This window comes from Antedon mediterranea, chromosome 4, assembly GCF_964355755.1.
Source record: "Antedon mediterranea chromosome 4, ecAntMedi1.1, whole genome shotgun sequence".
Taxonomy (NCBI): Eukaryota; Metazoa; Echinodermata; class Crinoidea; order Comatulida; family Antedonidae; genus Antedon; species Antedon mediterranea.
This window is the reverse complement of record NC_092673.1, coordinates 18781764-18801823: the sequence shown is the minus strand read 5'-3', so window position 1 is coordinate 18801823 and position 20060 is coordinate 18781764. Positions and strand designations below refer to the sequence as shown.

The following is a 20060-nucleotide window of genomic DNA, read 5'->3' as shown; positions in this document are numbered from 1 at the left end:
GTCCTACTGCTAAATGATACCGATATTCCATCACTGTATGGACAGGTGTATTTATCGTTTAATTCAAAATTTAAACAGCATTTTATCAATTATTGTTAGAATTGATAACTAATCTCACCACCCCCCCCCCCCCATCCCCTTTAAGATTGATAGTTATTTCAGAAGGGGTCCTCAATATAACAATGTAAAAAATAATAATTTACACAGATAAATATTTATTTATATAAATAAATTATTTATTATTTATACAGTATAACAATATTTATATTTATAATTTAAGATGTATTAAAATTCTTTACAAATATATATATATTTAAATAATTGCTTATTAATATTGTCTTGGTCACAATACATTTAGATTGTCATGTTATTACATGATTTGATTTAAAATATAATCACTGTTGTTATCATTTTTGACAATACAAACAATTTCAACATTTAATATCAGTATCATTCTTAGCACCAACAAAAACATATCAAATATATATTTGACCAAATGTTTTCATTTAACACATTCTTATCAACATAGCTGCAATATACACTAATGAAAACACAATAAGATTGTAGAGGAATTTAACTAAATACAGCGTTTCAATACTTGAAAAAGAAAAAATGAAATATGTGTGCTAATTATGTACAACTTCAGGTATCTAAAGTGTAAATATAACAAAATAGTATGTATGTCTGTCTGTTTGTCCATCCACTTTCCATTCAATTTTAAAATAGTAAGAGCAATTGGTTTGTATCAGCAAACACAAACCTACATTAAACTGAATCTTACATGTTCCAGATTTCAACTGCCTCGTTTTCTGCTAAATGATACCGATATTTCATCATTGTATGGACGGGTGTATTTATCGTAATGACAGAATGAAATAATTGCTAAATAAAATTCAAAATTTAAACAGCATTTTATCAATTATTGTTAGAATTGATAACTGTAATCTCACCCCCCCCCCATCCCCTTTAAGTTTGATAGCTGTTTCAGAAGGGGTCCTCAACATAACAATGCAAAAAATAATAATTTACACAGATAAATATTAATTTATACAGTATAAAAATATTTATATTTATAATTAAAGATGTATTAAAATTCTTTACAATATACAATTAATGGTAATTATATAAGTATTTAAAAACTATTCATTTACACAACTTGCAAAGTACTTAAACCTTAGGCCTATCATAGCTATATATCCCACGCTTGGTCTCTCACTATGAAGTTGTTGAATTGAAATTTATACTGGGAAGGATTTGATTGAAGAGAGGTAGGAGGTTGGTGAGTATAGAGAGATACTGGCGTCCAGGGGTTATGAGATATCAAATTGATCGGAATTCTACTGAAAAGGTTTTAAACGGGTCAGTCTAATTACCGAAAACAACCGAAAACAAAATAAGAAAAATCTAAATACCGAAAACAAATTTGTATAATATTTTTGTTAATGTCGCCCTCTATTGATGGGTGTTTCTAAAGCTAAGACCATCATACAGAGATAGGGTAAGACCATACAGAGAGAAAACCGCGCGCGCAAAAGCCAAGGAAGACCCTACGAAATGGTAGTGTGCACAAAATACAACTCAAAATCATACAAATTCAATGATATACACCGTAGACTACATTTACTTACAAAATCTATAAACACATTTCGTTTTAGTCTTTTAAAAAGCAATTAAAGCATGATTTTACCTAACTTTGCGTTTTCGTCCCTGGTTTTCATCACTTAATGTTAATACTGAAGTGATTAAGGAAAAAAACGTTATTTACTCGACTACGTTAATTTTACTGAATAGATTTTATTGTGAATCCTTTATCGTGAGCTTGTTTTAAGTATACTTTATAGTCCCTAATGTTATCATTATTCTTAAAAATATCATTTTTGTATTTAATATCTATCTATTAAAATCTATAATTAAATTGATCATGATTAACCATAGTCAATTTACTTTCTATACTATGGATTAACGTGATTCACAATTATTATTGTGAGGAGTAAATGCGTTCGTTTCTGGATCAAAAATCGAAAGACTAAAATTAAAATATTTTTATAGATTCTGTAAGTAAATGCGATCATTGATTGATTGTACGATTTTTAGTTGTATTTTGTGCACACTACCATTTCGTAGGGTCTTCCTTGGCTTTTGCGCGCACGGTTTTCTCTCTGTTATGGTAATAGTCTTAGCTTTAGAAACACCCATCAATAGAGGGCGACATTAAAAAAAATATTATACACAATTTTTTTTCGGTATTTAGATTATTTTCTTTTCGGTTGTTTTTAGGTTGTTTATGGTTGTTTTCGGTAATTAGACTGACCGTTTTAAACTAAATTTGATAAGAAATACTGTTTTCTTTAATAATTTTGATATATTAAAGCTGAGAGTATTCTAATAAGAAGGTCCCGTTGAGGGCGGCACATTTCCTATGTTTATACACGTGAATCATGGTCATGGCGTCGTCTAACCAATAATGTTGCTGTTACGCTCATGATTCTTGTTGTATTTGTAACCAATGAAATATGTATAAAAGTCATCCATCATTCACAATCATATTCCTAAAAATATCTCATATCTGTAGGTCTACATTAGACTAGGCCTACAGTATTATCAGGCCCGTAGCCAGGGGGGGTTTTTATGGTTCGGTCGAAACCCCCCTTTACAACGAACCCCCCTTAACCAACTGCGAACCCCCATCCCCGACATGCCCAATACCTCACCCTCATCTCCAAAAATCCTCCAAATACGTGCCCCACAGTACAAAAAGTTGTTTGTAAATTGAAAAATTCGTAAACTTCTTCTCTGTATGAGCGTCAACTAGTGATACGTGTCTGTAAATTTCTAAAAGCTGCAAATGAATTGCCGATTTTAACCTGAAAAATAAATGTTTGGTCGCTGCATGTAACATGATATTGACGCGTCTCATAGCGAGCTGGCGCACAAACGATTCGTACAAAGGACACCGCCAGACAACTGCGTACCTATAATTGTTTAGATCACTGGCAGTCAGGCAGCATGCATAAAGTTGACCCAAATATTTAGTGTCCGAACCCCACCTTGACAGATTCTGGCTACGGCCCTGATTATAGTTACTCCATGATCTATACCCACTCGGTGAAATTTGAGTGACGTCATCGCGGTTCGCCATTTCTCTCTATTAGATGTTTTGCCCTACTCTGACGTATGAGTACATTTGAGAATACTTGCAAAAAAATTTGCAAGTAGTTCTCGGGTGGGACTTCAACCCACGACCTCCAGATCACTAGCCTGGCGTTCATACCCCTAGACCACCGAGCTTGCGCTGATGGCTAGTGGTTAGATTCAAGCCTAAGTAAGCAGCGGGTACTACACCAACAGGATTGTAATTGTAGTTTTGCGTCAGGGAGTTGAGTAATTAGATGTTTTGCCCTACTCTGACGTAATTTGTACTTTATACTAAGTACATTTGAGAATACTTGCTTAATTTTTAAAGATGGCATATTAAAAAGTATGGTTTATTGTGGTATGTAATAATCTATCAAAGTGGTTTACAACATAACTCAGATGTGGTATGTAATAATCTATCAAAGTGGTTTACAACATAACTCAGATGTGGTATGTAATAATCTATCAAAGTGGTTTACGACATAACTCAGATTTCTTCAGGTATTCATATGGCATGGTGTGCAGTGAAACAGGCTATACTATATTTGTGGTACTAAACTACTAAGATAGAATTCCATCATTGAAAAAATAGACATTTTTTCAATAATGACAATATATCCTCTTGATATTAAAGTTTACTCAAAACATAGAGCACAAATAAATGAACCAACAGTAACCAATACTATTTCCAATGCTTATATGCCAATACTGCAACTACAATACAACAAATTATCAAGCCACAGTTCTCTGAAAGAAAAAGTGAAAACAACATAATTGATTTAAACACCTTTAATTTTTGTGTGAGCTTTCAAGATTTTACAGTTTTATTATTATTTTTTTTTTTTTGTGTTTATTAAATTTGAAAATCAAAATCTACAATTACAACTTTTATATTTGTTGGAACTTAATTATTTTGTTTATAGTTATAAAAGTTAAAAAAATACATTTCTTTGATTTGCCTCATTTCAATTTTTTGATTTTATTCGGTTTCAACATAAGACTAAGGAAATTACCTTTGACAAATGTCTGTATGCTTTCTTTCAGGCTAAAAATAAAAATGTATATGTACACATTAGTAAAACTATAATAAGGATAACAGACTCGTAAGCAGGAGGGTTTTATGGTTCTAGCAACCCCTCCACACTCCCTATAATAAGGATAACAGACTCATAAGCAGGAGGGTTTTATGGTCTAGCAACCCCTCCCCACTCCCTATAATAAGGATAACAGACTCGTAAGCAGGAGGGTTTTATGGTCTAGCAACCCCTCCCCACTCCCTATAATAAGGATAACAGACTCGTAAGCAGGAGGGTTTTATGGTCTAGCAACCCCTCCACACTCCCTATAATAAGGATAACAGACTCGTAAGCAGGAGGGTTTTATGGTCTAGCAACCCCTCCACACTCCCTATAATAAGGATAACAGACTCGTAAGCAGGAGGGTTTTATGGTCTAGCAACCCCTCCCCACTCCCTATAATAAGGATAACAGACTCGTAAGCAGGAGGGTTTTAATGGTCTAGCAACACCTCCCCACTCCCTATAATGAAGATAACAGACTCGTAAGCAGGAGGGTTTTAATGGTCTAGCAACCCCTCCCCACTCCCTATAATAAGGATAACAGACTCGTAAGCAGGAGGGTTTTATGGTCTAGCAACACCTCCCCACTCCCTATAATAAGGATAACAGACTCGTAAGCAGGAGGGTTTTATGGTCTAGCAACCCCTCCCCACTCCCTATAATAAGGATAACAGACTCGTAAGCAGGAGGGTTTTATGGTCTAGCAACCCCTCCCCACTCCCTATAATAAGGATAACAGACTCGTAAGCAGGAGGGTTTTATGGTCTAGCAACCCCTCCCCACTCCCTATAATAAGGATAACAGACTCGTAAGCAGGAGGGTTTTATGGTCTAGCAACCCCTCCCCACTCCCTATAATAAGGATAACAGACTCGTAAGCAGGAGGGTTTTATGGTCTAGCAACCCCTCCCCACTCCCTATAATAAGGATAACAGACTCGTAAGCAGGAGGGTTTTATGGTCTAGCAACCCCTCCCCACTCCCTATAATAAGGATAACAGACTCGTAAGCAGGAGGGTTTTATGGTTCTAGCAACCCCTCCCCACTCCCTATAATAAAGATAACAGACTCGTAAGCAGGAGGGTTTTATGGTCTAGCAACCCCTCCCCACTCCCTATAATAAGGATAACAGACTCGTAAGCAGGAGGGTTTTATGGTTCTAGCAACCCCTCCCCACTCCCTATAATAAAGATAACAGACTCGTAAGCAGGAGGGTTTTATGGTCTAGCAACCCCTCCCCACTCCCTATAATAAGGATAACAGACTCGTAAGCAGGAGGGTTTTATGGTCTAGCAACCCCTCCCCACTCCCTATAATAAGGATAACAGACTCGTAAGCAGGAGGGTTTTATGGTCTAGCAACCCCTCCCCACTCCCTATAATAAGGATAACAGACTCGTAAGCAGGAGGGTTTTATGGTCTAGCAACCCCTCCCCACTCCCTATAATAAGGATAACAGACTCGTAAGCAGGAGGGTTTTATGGTCTAGCAACCCCTCCCCACTCCCTATAATAAGGATAACAGACTCGTAAGCAGGAGGGTTTTATGGTTCTAGCAATCCCTCCCCACTCCCTATAATAAGGATAACAGACTCGTAAGCAGGAGGGTTTTATGGTCTAGCAACCCCTCCCCACTCCCTATAATAAGGATAACAGACTCGTAAGCAGGAGGGTTTTAATGGTTCTAGCAACCCCTCCCCACTCCCTATAATAAGGATAACAGACTCGTAAGCAGGAGGGTTTTTATGGTTCTAGCAACCCCTCCCCACTCCCTATAATAAGGATAACAGACTCGTAAGCAGGAGGGTTTTATGGTCTAGCAACCCCTCCCCACTCCCTATAATAAGGATAACAGACTCGTAAGCAGGAGGGTTTTAATGGTCTAGCAACCCCACCCCACTCCCTATAATAAGGATAACAGACTCGTAAGCAGGAGGGTTTTAATGGTCTAGCAACCCCACCCCACTCCCTATAATAAGGATAACAGACTCGTAAGCAGGAGGGTTTTATGGTTTTAGCAAACCCTCCCCACTCCCTATAATAAGGATAACAGACTCGTAAGCAGGAGGGTTTTAATGGTCTAGCAACCCCACCCCACTCCCTATAATAAGGATAACAGACTCGTAAGCAGGAGGGTTTTTATGGTTCTAGCAACCCCTCCCCACTCCCTATAATAAGGATAACAGACTCGTAAGCAGGAGGGTTTTATGGTCTAGCAACCCCTCCACACTCCCTATAATAAGGATAACAGACTCGTAAGCAGGAGGGTTTTATGGTCTAGCAACCCCTCCCCACTCCCTATAATAAGGATAACAGACTCGTAAGCAGGAGGGTTTTAATGGTCTAGCAACCCCTCCCCACTCCCTATAATAAAGATAACAGACTCGTAAGCAGGAGGGTTTTATGGTTTTAGCAAACCCTCCCCACTCCCTATAATAAAGATAACAGACTCGTAAGCAGGAGGGTTTTTATGGTCTAGCAACCCCTCCCCACTCACTATAATAAGGATAACAGACTCGTAAGCAGGAGGGTTTTATGGTTCTAGCAACCCCTCCCCACTCCCTATAATAAGGATAACAGACTCGTAAGAAGGAGGGTTTTATTGTCTAGCAACACCACCCCACTCCCTATAATAAGGATAACAGACTCGTAAGCAGGAGGGTTTTATGGTCTAGCAACCCCTCCCCACTCCCTATAATAAGGATAACAGACTCGTAAGCAGGAGGGTTTTATGGTCTAGCAACCCCTCCACACTCCCTATAATAAGGATAACAGACTCGTAAGCAGGAGGGTTTTATGGTCTAGCAACCCCTCCACACTCCCTATAATAAGGATAACAGACTCGTAAGCAGGAGGGTTTTATGGTCTAGCAACCCCTCCCCACTCCCTATAATAAGGATAACAGACTCGTAAGCAGGAGGGTTTTAATGGTCTAGCAACACCTCCCCACTCCCTATAATGAAGATAACAGACTCGTAAGCAGGAGGGTTTTAATGGTCTAGCAACCCCTCCCCACTCCCTATAATAAGGATAACAGACTCGTAAGCAGGAGGGTTTTATGGTCTAGCAACACCTCCCCACTCCCTATAATAAGGATAACAGACTCGTAAGCAGGAGGGTTTTATGGTCTAGCAACCCCTCCCCACTCCCTATAATAAGGATAACAGACTCGTAAGCAGGAGGGTTTTATGGTCTAGCAACCCCTCCCCACTCCCTATAATAAGGATAACAGACTCGTAAGCAGGAGGGTTTTATGGTCTAGCAACCCCTCCCCACTCCCTATAATAAGGATAACAGACTCGTAAGCAGGAGGGTTTTATGGTCTAGCAACCCCTCCCCACTCCCTATAATAAGGATAACAGACTCGTAAGCAGGAGGGTTTTATGGTCTAGCAACCCCTCCCCACTCCCTATAATAAGGATAACAGACTCGTAAGCAGGAGGGTTTTATGGTCTAGCAACCCCTCCCCACTCCCTATAATAAGGATAACAGACTCGTAAGCAGGAGGGTTTTATGGTTCTAGCAACCCCTCCCCACTCCCTATAATAAAGATAACAGACTCGTAAGCAGGAGGGTTTTATGGTCTAGCAACCCCTCCCCACTCCCTATAATAAGGATAACAGACTCGTAAGCAGGAGGGTTTTATGGTTCTAGCAACCCCTCCCCACTCCCTATAATAAAGATAACAGACTCGTAAGCAGGAGGGTTTTATGGTCTAGCAACCCCTCCCCACTCCCTATAATAAGGATAACAGACTCGTAAGCAGGAGGGTTTTATGGTCTAGCAACCCCTCCCCACTCCCTATAATAAGGATAACAGACTCGTAAGCAGGAGGGTTTTATGGTCTAGCAACCCCTCCCCACTCCCTATAATAAGGATAACAGACTCGTAAGCAGGAGGGTTTTATGGTCTAGCAACCCCTCCCCACTCCCTATAATAAGGATAACAGACTCGTAAGCAGGAGGGTTTTATGGTCTAGCAACCCCTCCCCACTCCCTATAATAAGGATAACAGACTCGTAAGCAGGAGGGTTTTATGGTTCTAGCAATCCCTCCCCACTCCCTATAATAAGGATAACAGACTCGTAAGCAGGAGGGTTTTATGGTCTAGCAACCCCTCCCCACTCCCTATAATAAGGATAACAGACTCGTAAGCAGGAGGGTTTTAATGGTTCTAGCAACCCCTCCCCACTCCCTATAATAAGGATAACAGACTCGTAAGCAGGAGGGTTTTTATGGTTCTAGCAACCCCTCCCCACTCCCTATAATAAGGATAACAGACTCGTAAGCAGGAGGGTTTTATGGTCTAGCAACCCCTCCCCACTCCCTATAATAAGGATAACAGACTCGTAAGCAGGAGGGTTTTAATGGTCTAGCAACCCCACCCCACTCCCTATAATAAGGATAACAGACTCGTAAGCAGGAGGGTTTTAATGGTCTAGCAACCCCACCCCACTCCCTATAATAAGGATAACAGACTCGTAAGCAGGAGGGTTTTATGGTTTTAGCAAACCCTCCCCACTCCCTATAATAAGGATAACAGACTCGTAAGCAGGAGGGTTTTAATGGTCTAGCAACCCCACCCCACTCCCTATAATAAGGATAACAGACTCCTAAGCAGGAGGGTTTTTATGGTTCTAGCAACCCCTCCCCACTCCCTATAATAAGGATAACAGACTCGTAAGCAGGAGGGTTTTATGGTCTAGCAACCCCTCCACACTCCCTATAATAAGGATAACAGACTCGTAAGCAGGAGGGTTTTATGGTCTAGCAACCCCTCCCCACTCCCTATAATAAGGATAACAGACTCGTAAGCAGGAGGGTTTTAATGGTCTAGCAACCCCTCCCCACTCCCTATAATAAAGATAACAGACTCGTAAGCAGGAGGGTTTTATGGTTTTAGCAAACCCTCCCCACTCCCTATAATAAAGATAACAGACTCGTAAGCAGGAGGGTTTTTATGGTCTAGCAACCCCTCCCCACTCACTATAATAAGGATAACAGACTCGTAAGCAGGAGGGTTTTATGGTTCTAGCAACCCCTCCCCACTCCCTATAATAAGGATAACAGACTCGTAAGAAGGAGGGTTTTATGGTCTAGCAACACCACCCCACTCCCTATAATAAGGATAACAGACTCGTAAGCAGGAGGGTTTTATGGTCTAGCAACCCCTCCCCACTCCCAATAATAAGGATAACAGACTCGTAAGCAGGAGGGTTTTTATGGTTCTAGCAACCCCTCCCCACTCCCTATAATAAAGATAACAGACTCGTAAGCAGGAGGGTTTTTATGGTTCTAGCAACCCCTCCCCACTCCCTATAATAAGGATAACAGACTCGTAAGCAGGAGGGTTTTTATGGTTCTAGCAACCCCTCCCCACTCCCAATAATAAGGATAAGAGACTCATAAGCAGGAGGGTTTTTATGGTCTAGCAACACCTCCCCACTCCCTATAATAAGGATAACAGACTCGTAAGCAGGAGGGTTTTATGGTCTAGCAACACCTCCCCACTCCCTATAATAAGGATAACAGACTCGTAAGCAGGAGGGTTTTATGGTCTAGCAACACCTCCCCACTCCCTATAATAAGGATAACAGACTCGTAAGCAGGAGGGTTTTATGGTCTAGCAACCCCTCCCCACTCCCTATAATAAAGATAACAGACTCGTAAGCAGGAGGGTTTTATGGTCTAGCAACCCCTCCCCACTCCCTATAATAAGGATAACAGACTCGTAAGCAGGAGGATTTTAATGGTCTAGCAACAGCTCCCCACTCCCTATAATAAAGAAAACAGACTCGTAAGCAGGAGGGTTTTATGGTTCTAGCAACCCCTCCCCACTCCCTATATTAAGGATAACAGACTCGTAAGCAGGAGGGTTTTATGGTTCTAGCAACCGCTCCCCACTCCCTATAATAAGGATAACAGACTCGTAAGCAGGAGGGTTTTTATGGTTCTAGCAACCCCTCCCCACTCCCTATAATAAAGATAACAGACTCGTAAGCAGGAGGGTTTTATGGTCTAGCAACCCCTCCCCACTCCCTATAATAAGGATAACAGACTCGTAAGCAGGAGGGTTTTATGGTCTAGCAACCCCTCCCCACTCCCTATAATAAAGATAACAGACTCGTAAGCAGGAGGGTTTTATGGTTCTAGCAACCCCTCCCCACTCCCTATAATAAGGATAACAGACTCGTAAGCAGGAGGGTTTTAATGGTCTAGCAACCCCTCCCCACTCCCTATAATAAAGATAACAGACTCGTAAGCAGGAGGGTTTTATGGTTCTAGCAACCCCTCCCCACTCCCTATAATAAAGATAACAGACTCGTAAGCAGGAGGGTTTTAATGGTCTAGCAACCCCTCCCCACTCCCTATAATAAAGATAACAGACTCGTAAGCAGGAGGGTTTTATGGTTCTAGCAACCCCTCCCCACTCCCTATAATAAGGATAACAGACTCGTAAGCAGGAGGGTTTTTATGGTTCTAGCAACCCCTCCCCACTCCCTATAATAAAGATAACAGACTCGTAAGCAGGAGGGTTTTATGGTCTAGCAACCCCTCCCCACTCCCAATAATAAGGATAACAGACTCGTAAACAGGAGGGTTTTATGGTCTAGCAACCCCTCCCCACTCCCTATAATAAAGATAACATACTCGTAAGCAGGAGGGTTTTATGGTTCTAGCAACCCCTCCCCACTCCCTATAATAAGGATAACAGACTCGTAAGCAGGAGGGTTTTAATGGTTCTAGCAACCCCTACCCACTCCCTATAATAAAGATAACAGACTCGTAAGCAGGAGGGTTTTATGGTCTAGCAACCCCTCCCCACTCCCAATAATAAGGATAACAGACTCGTAAACAGGAGGGTTTTATGGTCTAGCAACCCCTCCCCACTCCCTATAATAAAGATAACAGACTCGTAAGCAGGAGGGTTTTATTGTTCTAGCAACCCCTCCCCACTCCCTATAATAAGGATAACAGACTCGTAAGCAGGAGGGTTTTAATGGTTCTAGCAACCCCTCCCCACTCCCTATAATAAGGATAACAGACTCGTAAGCAGGAGGGTTTTATGGTCTAGCAACCCCTCCCCACTCCCTATAATAAGGATAACAGACTCGTAAGCAGGAGGGTTTTTATGGTTCTAGCAACCCCTCCCCACTCCCTACAATAAGGATAACAGACTCGTAAGCAGGAGGGTTTTATGGTTCTAGCAATCCCTCCCCACTCCCTATAATAAGGATAACAGACTCGTAAGCAGGAGGGTTTTTATGGTTCTAGCAACCCCTCCCCACTCCCTATAATAAAGATAACAGACTCGTAAGCAGGAGGGTTTTATGGTCTAGCAACCCCTCCCCACTCCCTATAATAAGGATAACAGACTCGTAAGCAGGAGGGTTTTATGGTCTAGCAACCCCTCCCCACTCCCTATAATAAAGATAACAGACTCGTAAGCAGGAGGGTTTTATGGTTCTAGCAACCCCTCCCCACTCCCTATAATAAGGATAACAGACTCGTAAGCAGGAGGGTTTTAATGGTCTAGCAACCCCTCCCCACTCCCTATAATAAAGATAACAGACTCGTAAGCAGGAGGGTTTTATGGTTCTAGCAACCCCTCCCCACTCCCTATAATAAGGATAACAGACTCGTAAGCAGGAGGGTTTTTATGGTTCTAGCAACCCCTCCCCACTCCCTATAATAAAGATAACAGACTCGTAAGCACGAGGGTTTTATGGTCTAGCAACCCCTCCCCACTCCCAATAATAAGGATAACAGACTCGTAAACAGGAGGGTTTTATGGTCTAGCAACCCCTCCCCACTCCCTATAATAAAGATAACAGACTCGAAAGCAGGAGGGTTTTATGGTTCTAGCAACCCCTCCCCACTCCCTATAATAAGGATAACAGACTCGTAAGCAGGAGGGTTTTAATGGTTCTAGCAACCCCTCCCCACTCTCTATAATAAGGATAACAGACTCGTAAGCAGGAGGGTTTTATGGTCTAGCAACCCCTCCCCACTCCCTATAATAAGGATAACAGATTCGTAAGCAGGAGGGTTTTTATGGTTCTAGCAACCCCTCCCCACTCCCTATAATAAGGATAACAGATTCGTAAGCAGGAGGGTTTTTATGGTTCTGGCAACCCCTCCCCACTCCCTACAATAAGGATAACAGACTCGTAAGCAGGAGGGTTTTATGGTTCTAGCAACTCCTCCCCACTCCCTATAATAAGGATAACAGACTCGTAAGCAGGAGGGTTTTATGGTTCTGGCAACCCCTCCCCACTCCCTATAATAAGGATAACAGACTCGTAAGCAGGAGGGTTTTTATGGTTCTAGCAACCCCTCCCCACTCCCTATAATAAGGATAACAGACTCGTAAGCAGGAGGGTTTTATGGTTCTAGCAACCCCACCCCACTCCCTATAATAAAGATAACAGACTCGTAAGCAGGAGGGTTTTATGGTTCTGGCAACCCCTCCCCACTCCCTATAATAAGGATAACAGACTCGTAAGCAGGAGGGTTTTATGGTTCTAGCAACCCCTCCCCACTCCCAATAATAAGGATAACAGACTCGTAAGCAGGAGGGTTTTATGGTTCTAGCAACCCCTCCCCACTCCCTATAATAAGGATAACAGACACGTAAGCAGGAGGGTTTTAATGGTCTAGCAACCCCTCCCCACTCCCTATAATAAGGATAACAGACTCGTAAGCAGGAGGGTTTTAATGGTCTAGCAACCCCTCCCCACTCCCTATAATAAGGATAACAGACTCATAAGCAGGAGGGTTTTATGGTCTAGCAACCCCTCCCCACTCCCAATAATAAGGATAACAGACTCGTAAACAGGAGGGTTTTATGGTCTAGCAACCCCTCCCCACTCCCTATAATAAAGATAACAGACTCGAAAGCAGGAGGGTTTTATGGTTCTAGCAACTCCTCCCCACTCCCTATAATAAGGATAACAGACTCGTAAGCAGGAGGGTTTTAATGGTTCTAGCAACCCCTCCCCACTCCCTATAATAAGGATAACAGACTCGTAAGCAGGAGGGTTTTATGGTCTAGCAACCCCTCCCCACTCCCTATAATAAGGATAACAGATTCGTAAGCAGGAGGGTTTTTATGGTTCTAGCAACCCCTCCCCACTCCCTACAATAAGGATAACAGACTCGTAAGCAGGAGGGTTTTATGGTTCTAGCAACTCCTCCCCACTCCCTATAATAAGGATAACAGACTCGTAAGCAGGAGGGTTTTTATGGTCTAGCAACCCCTCCCCACTCCCTATAATAAGGATAACAGACTCGTAAGCAGGAGGGTTTTTATGGTTCTAGCAACCCCTCCCCACTCCCTATAATAAGGATAACAGACTCGTAAGCAGGAGGGTTTTATGGTTCTAGCAACCCCACCCCACTCCCTATAATAAAGATAACAGACTCGTAAGCAGGAGGGTTTTATGGTTCTGGCAACCCCTCCCCACTCCCTATAATAAGGATAACAGACTCGTAAGCAGGAGGGTTTTATGGTTCTAGCAACCCCTCCCCACTCCCTATAATAAAGATAACAGACACGTAAGCAGGAGGGTTTTAATGGTCTAGCAACCCCTCCCCACTCCCTATAATAAGGATAACAGATTCGTAAGCAGGAGGGTTTTATGGTTCTAGCAACCCCTCCCCACTCCCTATAATAAGGATAACAGACTCGTAAGCAGGAGGGTTTTATGGTTCTAGCAATCCCTCCCCACTCCCTATAATAAAGATAACAGACTCGTAAGCAGGAGGGTTTTATGGTTCTAGCAACCCCTCCCCACTCCCTATAATAAAGATAACAGACACGTAAGAAGGAGGGTTTTAATGGTCTAGCAACCCCTCCCCACTCCCTATAATAAGGATAACAGACTCGTAAGCAGGAGGGTTTTATGGTTCTAGCAACCCCTCCCCACTCCCTATAATAGGGATAACAGACTCGTAAGCAGGAGGGTTTTATGGTTCTAGCTATCTCTCCCCACTCCCTATAATAAAGATAACAGACTCGTAAGCAGGAGGGTTTTATGGTTCTAGCAACCCCTCCACACTCCCTTTAATAAGGATAACAGACTCGTATAAGCAGGAGGGTTTTAATGGTCTAGCAACCCCTCCCCACTCCCTATAATAAAGATAACAGACTCGTAAGCAGGAGGGTTTTATGGTTCTAGCAACCCCTCCCCACTCCCTATAATAAAGATAACAGACTCGTAAGCAGGAGGGTTTTAATGGTCTAGCAACCCCTCCCCACTCCCTATAATAAAGATAACAGACTCGTAAGCAGGAGGGTTTTAATGGTCTAGCAACCCCTCCCCACTCCCTATAATAAGGATAACAGACTCGTAAGCAGGAGGGTTTTATGGTTCTAGCAACCCCTCCCCACTCCCTATAATAAGGATAACAGACTCGTAAGCAGGAGGGTTTTATGGTCTAGCAACCCCTCCCCACTCCCTATAATAAAGATAACAGACTCGTAAGCAGGAGGGTTTTATGGTTCTAGCAACCCCTCCCCACTCCCTATAATAAAGATAACAGACTCGTAAGCAGGAGGGTTTTATGGTTCTAGCAACTCCTCCCCACTCCCTATATTAAGGATAACAGACTCGTAAGCAGGAGGGTTTTATGGTTCTAGCAACCCCTCCCCACTCCCAATAATAAGGATAACAAACTCGTAAGCAGGAGGGTTTTAATGGTCTAGCAACCCCTCCCCACTCCCTATAATAAGGATAACAGACTCGTAAGCAGGAGGGTTTTATGGTTCTAGCAACCCCTCCCCACTCCCTATAATAAAGATAACAGACTCGTAAGCAGGAGGATTTTATGGTTCTAGCAACCCCTCCCCACTCCCTATAATAAGCAGGAGGGTTTTATGGTTCTAGCAACCCCTCCCCACTCCCTATAATAAGGATAACAGACTCGTAAGCAGGAGGTTTTAATGGTCTAGCAACCCCTCCCCACTCCCTATAATAAAGATAACAGACTCGTAAGCAGGAGGGCTTTATGGTTCTAGCAACCCCTTCCCACTCCCTATAATAAGGATAACAGACTCGTAAGCAGGAGGGTTTTTATGGTTCTAGCAACCCCTCCCCACTCCCTATAATAAAGATAACAGACTCGTAAGCAGGAGGGTTTTAATGGTCTAGCAACCCCTCCCCACTCCCTATAATAAAGATAACAGACTCGTAAGCAGGAGGGTTTTAATGGTCTAGCAACCCCTCCCCACTCCCTATAATAAGGATAACAGACTCGTAAGCAGGAGGGTTTTATGGTTCTATAGCAACCCCTCCCCACTCCCTATAATAAGGATAACAGACTCGTAAGCAGGAGGGTTTTAATTGTCTAGCAACCCCTCCCCACTCCCTATAATAAGGATAACAGACTCGTAAGCAGGAGGGTTTTAATGGTCTAGCAACCCCTCCCCACTCCCTATAATAAAGATAACAGACTCGTAAGCAGGAGGGTTTTAATGGTCTAGCAACCCCTCCCCACTCCCTATAATAAAGATAACAGACTCGTAAGCAGGAGGGTTTTAATGGTCTCAACCCCTCCCCACTCCCTATAATAAAGATAACAGACTCGTAAGCAGGAGGGTTTTAATGGTCTAGCAACCCCTCCCCACTCCCTATAATAAGGATAACAGACTCGTAAGCAGGAGGGTTTTATGGTTCTAGCAACCCCTCCCCACTCCCTATAATAAAGATAACAGACTCGTAAGCAGGAGGGTTTTAATGGTCTAGCAACCCCTCCCCACTCCCTATAATAAAGATAACAGACTCGTAAGCAGGAGGGTTTTAATGGTCTAGCAACCCCTCCCCACTCCCTATAATAAGGATAACAGACTCGTAAGCAGGAGGGTTTTATGGTTCTATAGCAACCCCTCCCCACTCCCTATAATAAGGATAACAGACTCGTAAGCAGGAGGGTTTTAATTGTCTAGCAACCCCTCCCCACTCCCTATAATAAGGATAACAGACTCGTAAGCAGGAGGGTTTTAATGGTCTAGCAACCCCTCCCCACTCCCTATAATAAAGATAACAGACTCGTAAGCAGGAGGGTTTTAATGGTCTAGCAACCCCTCCCCACTCCCTATAATAAAGATAACAGACTCGTAAGCAGGAGGGTTTTAATGGTCTCAACCCCTCCCCACTCCCTATAATAAAGATAACAGACTCGTAAGCAGGAGGGTTTTAATGGTCTAGCAACCCCTCCCCACTCCCTATAATAAGGATAACAGACTCGTAAGCAGGAGGGTTTTATGGTTCTAGCAACCCCTCCCCACTCCCTATAATAAAGATAACAGACTCGTAAGCAGGAGGGTTTATGGTTCTAGCAACCCCTCCCCACTCCCTATAATAAAGATAACAGACTCGTAAGCAGGAGGGTTTTATGGTTCTAGCAACCCCTCCCCACTCCCTATAATAAAGATAACAGACTCGTAAGCAGGAGGGTTTTATGGTTCTAGCAACCCCTCCCCACTCCCTATAATAAGGATAACAGACTCGTAAGCAGGAAGGTTTTATGGTTCTAGCAACCCCTCCCCACTCCCTATAATAAGGATAACAGACTCGTAAGCAGGAGGGTTTTATGGTTCTAGCAACCCCTCCACACTCCCTATAATAAAGATAACAGATTCGTAAGCAGGAGGGTTTTATGGTTCTAGCAACCCCTCCACACTCCCTATAATAAGGATAACAGACTCGTAAGCAGGAGGGTTTTATGGTTCTAGCAACCCCTCCCCACTCCCTATAATAAAGATAACAGATTCGTAAGCAGGAGGGTTTTATGGTTCTAGCAACCCCTCCCCACTCCCTATAATAAGGATAACAGACTCGTAAGCAGGAGGGTTTTATGGGTCTAGCAACCCCTCCCCACTCCCTATAATAAGGATAACAGACTCGTAAGCAGGAGGGTTTTAATGGTTCTGGCAACCCCTCCCCACTCCCTATAATAAAGATAACAGACTCGTAAGCAGGAGGGTTTTATGGTTCTAGCAACCCCTCCCCACTCCCTATAATAAGGATAACAGACTCATAAGCAGGAGGGTTTTTATGGTTCTAGCAACCCCTCCCCACTCCCTATAATAAGGATAACAGACTCGTAAGCAGGAGGGTTTTATGGTTCTAGCAACCCCTCCCCACTCCCTATAATAAAGATAACAGACTCATAAGCAGGAAGGTTTTATGGTCTAGCAACCCCTCCCCACTCCCTATAATAAGGATAACAGACTCGTAAGCAGGAGGGTTTTATGGTTCTAGCAACCCCTCCCCACTCCCTATAATAAGGATAACAGACTCGTAAGCAGGAGGGTTTTAATGGTCTAGCAACAGCTCCCCACTCCCTATAATAAGGATAACAGACTCGAAAGCAGGAGGGTTTTATGGTTCTAGCAACCCCTCCCCACTCCCTATAATAAGGATAACAGACTCGTAAGCAGGAGGGTTTTATGGTTCTAGCAACACCTCCCCACTCCCTATAATAAGGATAACAGACTCGTAAGCAGGAGGGTTTTAATGGTCTAGCAACAGCTCCCCACTCCCTATAATAAGGATAACAGACTCGTAAGCAGGAGGGTTTTATGGTTCTAGCAACCCCTCCCCACTCCCTATAATAAGGATAACAGACTCGTAAGCAGGAGGGTTTTATGGTTCTAGCAACCCATCCCCACTCCCAATAATAAGGATAACAGACTCGTAAGCAGGAAGGTTTTATGGTTCTAGCAACCCATCCCCACTCCCTATAATAAGGATAACAGACACGTAAGCAGGAGGGTTTTAATGGTCTAGCAACCCCTCCCCACTCCCTTTTTTACAGTATTATTATCAAAATCAGGAAATGCAAGGAGCAATTGTTACCATAATGACTATGTGAAAAGAATCCCCTTCAATAAGGTGATCAATAAATTATGACTTAAATATCATAAATTTGTATGTTTTTTTAGCTTTTTTTTTTATATTTTATTGCAGAAAGCAACACATATACATCAAAGTTCAGTTATCTTTGTAATACGGGAGAATATAAAACCAGGAGCATAAGGAGACAAGTATAAATATGGGAGTCTGTCGGCCAAAACGGAAGTGTGGCATATATCTTACTGAAATTAAAAATATTGGTAGGACAAAAGGTCCGTCATCCTCCGTTAAGCTTATGCAGAATGTAATTCTATATAAAACCAGGATTGTTTCATTATTATTATAACTTGGTTGTTGGGTTTAAAAGTTCTTTTGATGTTTGTTATTCTTGATTTTGTGTATAATTGTTTCAACACTATTTCTATGGTTGAACTTTATGGTTGTATTAACAGGTTATGTTATTAGTATACAACTGAACTGATAGACACACAAGTGATAGTAATAATATCCCTTCCAGACTATCATCTCAGGGCAAACAATTAACTAGCAGGGTGTTGGTCTATCTCTATGGTATTGGAGAGTATAAATAAACAGTATAGATACTGTGATACACTCATTATACAGTACTACTTACCTGTCATTTTCTGGCGACTGCAGATCTGAAATGAGTATTAGTATTAAGAATTAAATATCACAAGCAACAGCATTTGATTATTCATTACTCAACACAATCAACCACAATAACATAAATTTCTAATACATTTTCATCCATTATCATCTTCATTTACTGTGCAGAACCTCATTTTTTTTAATTGATTTATGGTTTATTAATATATTACAAAAAATAGCATTAGATTATTACAATAAAAAACCAGAAAATTTATATAAGAAAAAAATAAACATTAGTTGGCAAGTAAAGTAAAGGCCTGCCACCTGAGCCCTGTACCATAGACCTATACAATGTAACACACCCTAATTTGATTATTAATTAATATCAATTTGTTATTATTTTGCAATGTATTTGTATGTTGCATGCTAATTTGCGACTTTATAAATAACAAAGTAAATTTAAAATTTTGTCTCTACCAACGGCCAATTTTCCCAGATATATGGGGCAGCAAATACTTAGTAAGTTGAGCCCAGAAGCCTATTTTCAAAGATGTTGACAGCTTCACAGAGAGCTTTGACCAATCATAATTAATCTGTTGTTGAATTTATAGAGCAAGCATATCAAAATAAGATTAACAATAACAATATGTTCTTTGATGAAATATAAACTGTTCTATTTACACTGGATAGAGAACTATCTCTTATTTTTAAGTTTGTTGATAATACATTGCCGACCATAATGGGATGTTTTGTTGGTGTGATCAAAGTACGGTGACCTGTAAGTGTCACAGCAACTTATGTATAAATATGACAGTATTTATGCAGATATTGTTCAGTGTATCAGCTTTTATTCTTGACTAATAATAAAAGACATGTTGTTTTAAAGATTAGTTAAATAAGTCATTTACCTTATCAATCGTTTAAATGTATGAATTTAGTATTTTTTTCTAATTCTGTTTAAAGACATTCTTTTTTTTATAAATGTTGAAATAAAAAAAAAATGTAGCTAAAATCCATTCTATAACATCACATTTAAAGTTAGTTTAACCATATAATAACACAACTAATATTTTATGACACTCACCACTCTCTGGTTCAGGTTTAGTTTCCTGTTCCACTACTTGTGTTTGAAATTCATCACTAAGAGTATCTGATGAATCCGATGTCACTTCTGGTCAATAAAAACATCCAGAAAAGACAGTTATTGTTAGTATATGTTGAACAGTATATTAAAGGCCAGCTTAAGACATAAGATATATATAGGTATTTATTCATAAAAAACACATAAATAGTACAAACAGAAGGCAGTCAACGGCTGAAAAATTCTGCAAACAACGTACAAAGTAAAAAATTTAAAAGACTCTAACAACAATATAATATATAC

General features: G+C 41.4%; 1 long non-coding RNA gene across 1 annotated transcript; it reads right to left on the bottom strand.

Annotated features, from left to right (window-relative positions):
• Positions 1-2196: 2196 nt before the first annotated feature.
• Positions 2197-19836, bottom strand: LOC140046813 (uncharacterized). The gene is made up of 4 exons (XR_011844855.1): positions 19761-19836; positions 18702-18726; positions 4149-4180; positions 2197-3882 (listed from the first exon to the last, which is right to left on the bottom strand). It is a non-coding gene; the product is annotated as an uncharacterized lncRNA (long non-coding RNA).
• Between the last annotated feature and the right edge of the window lie 224 nt (positions 19837-20060).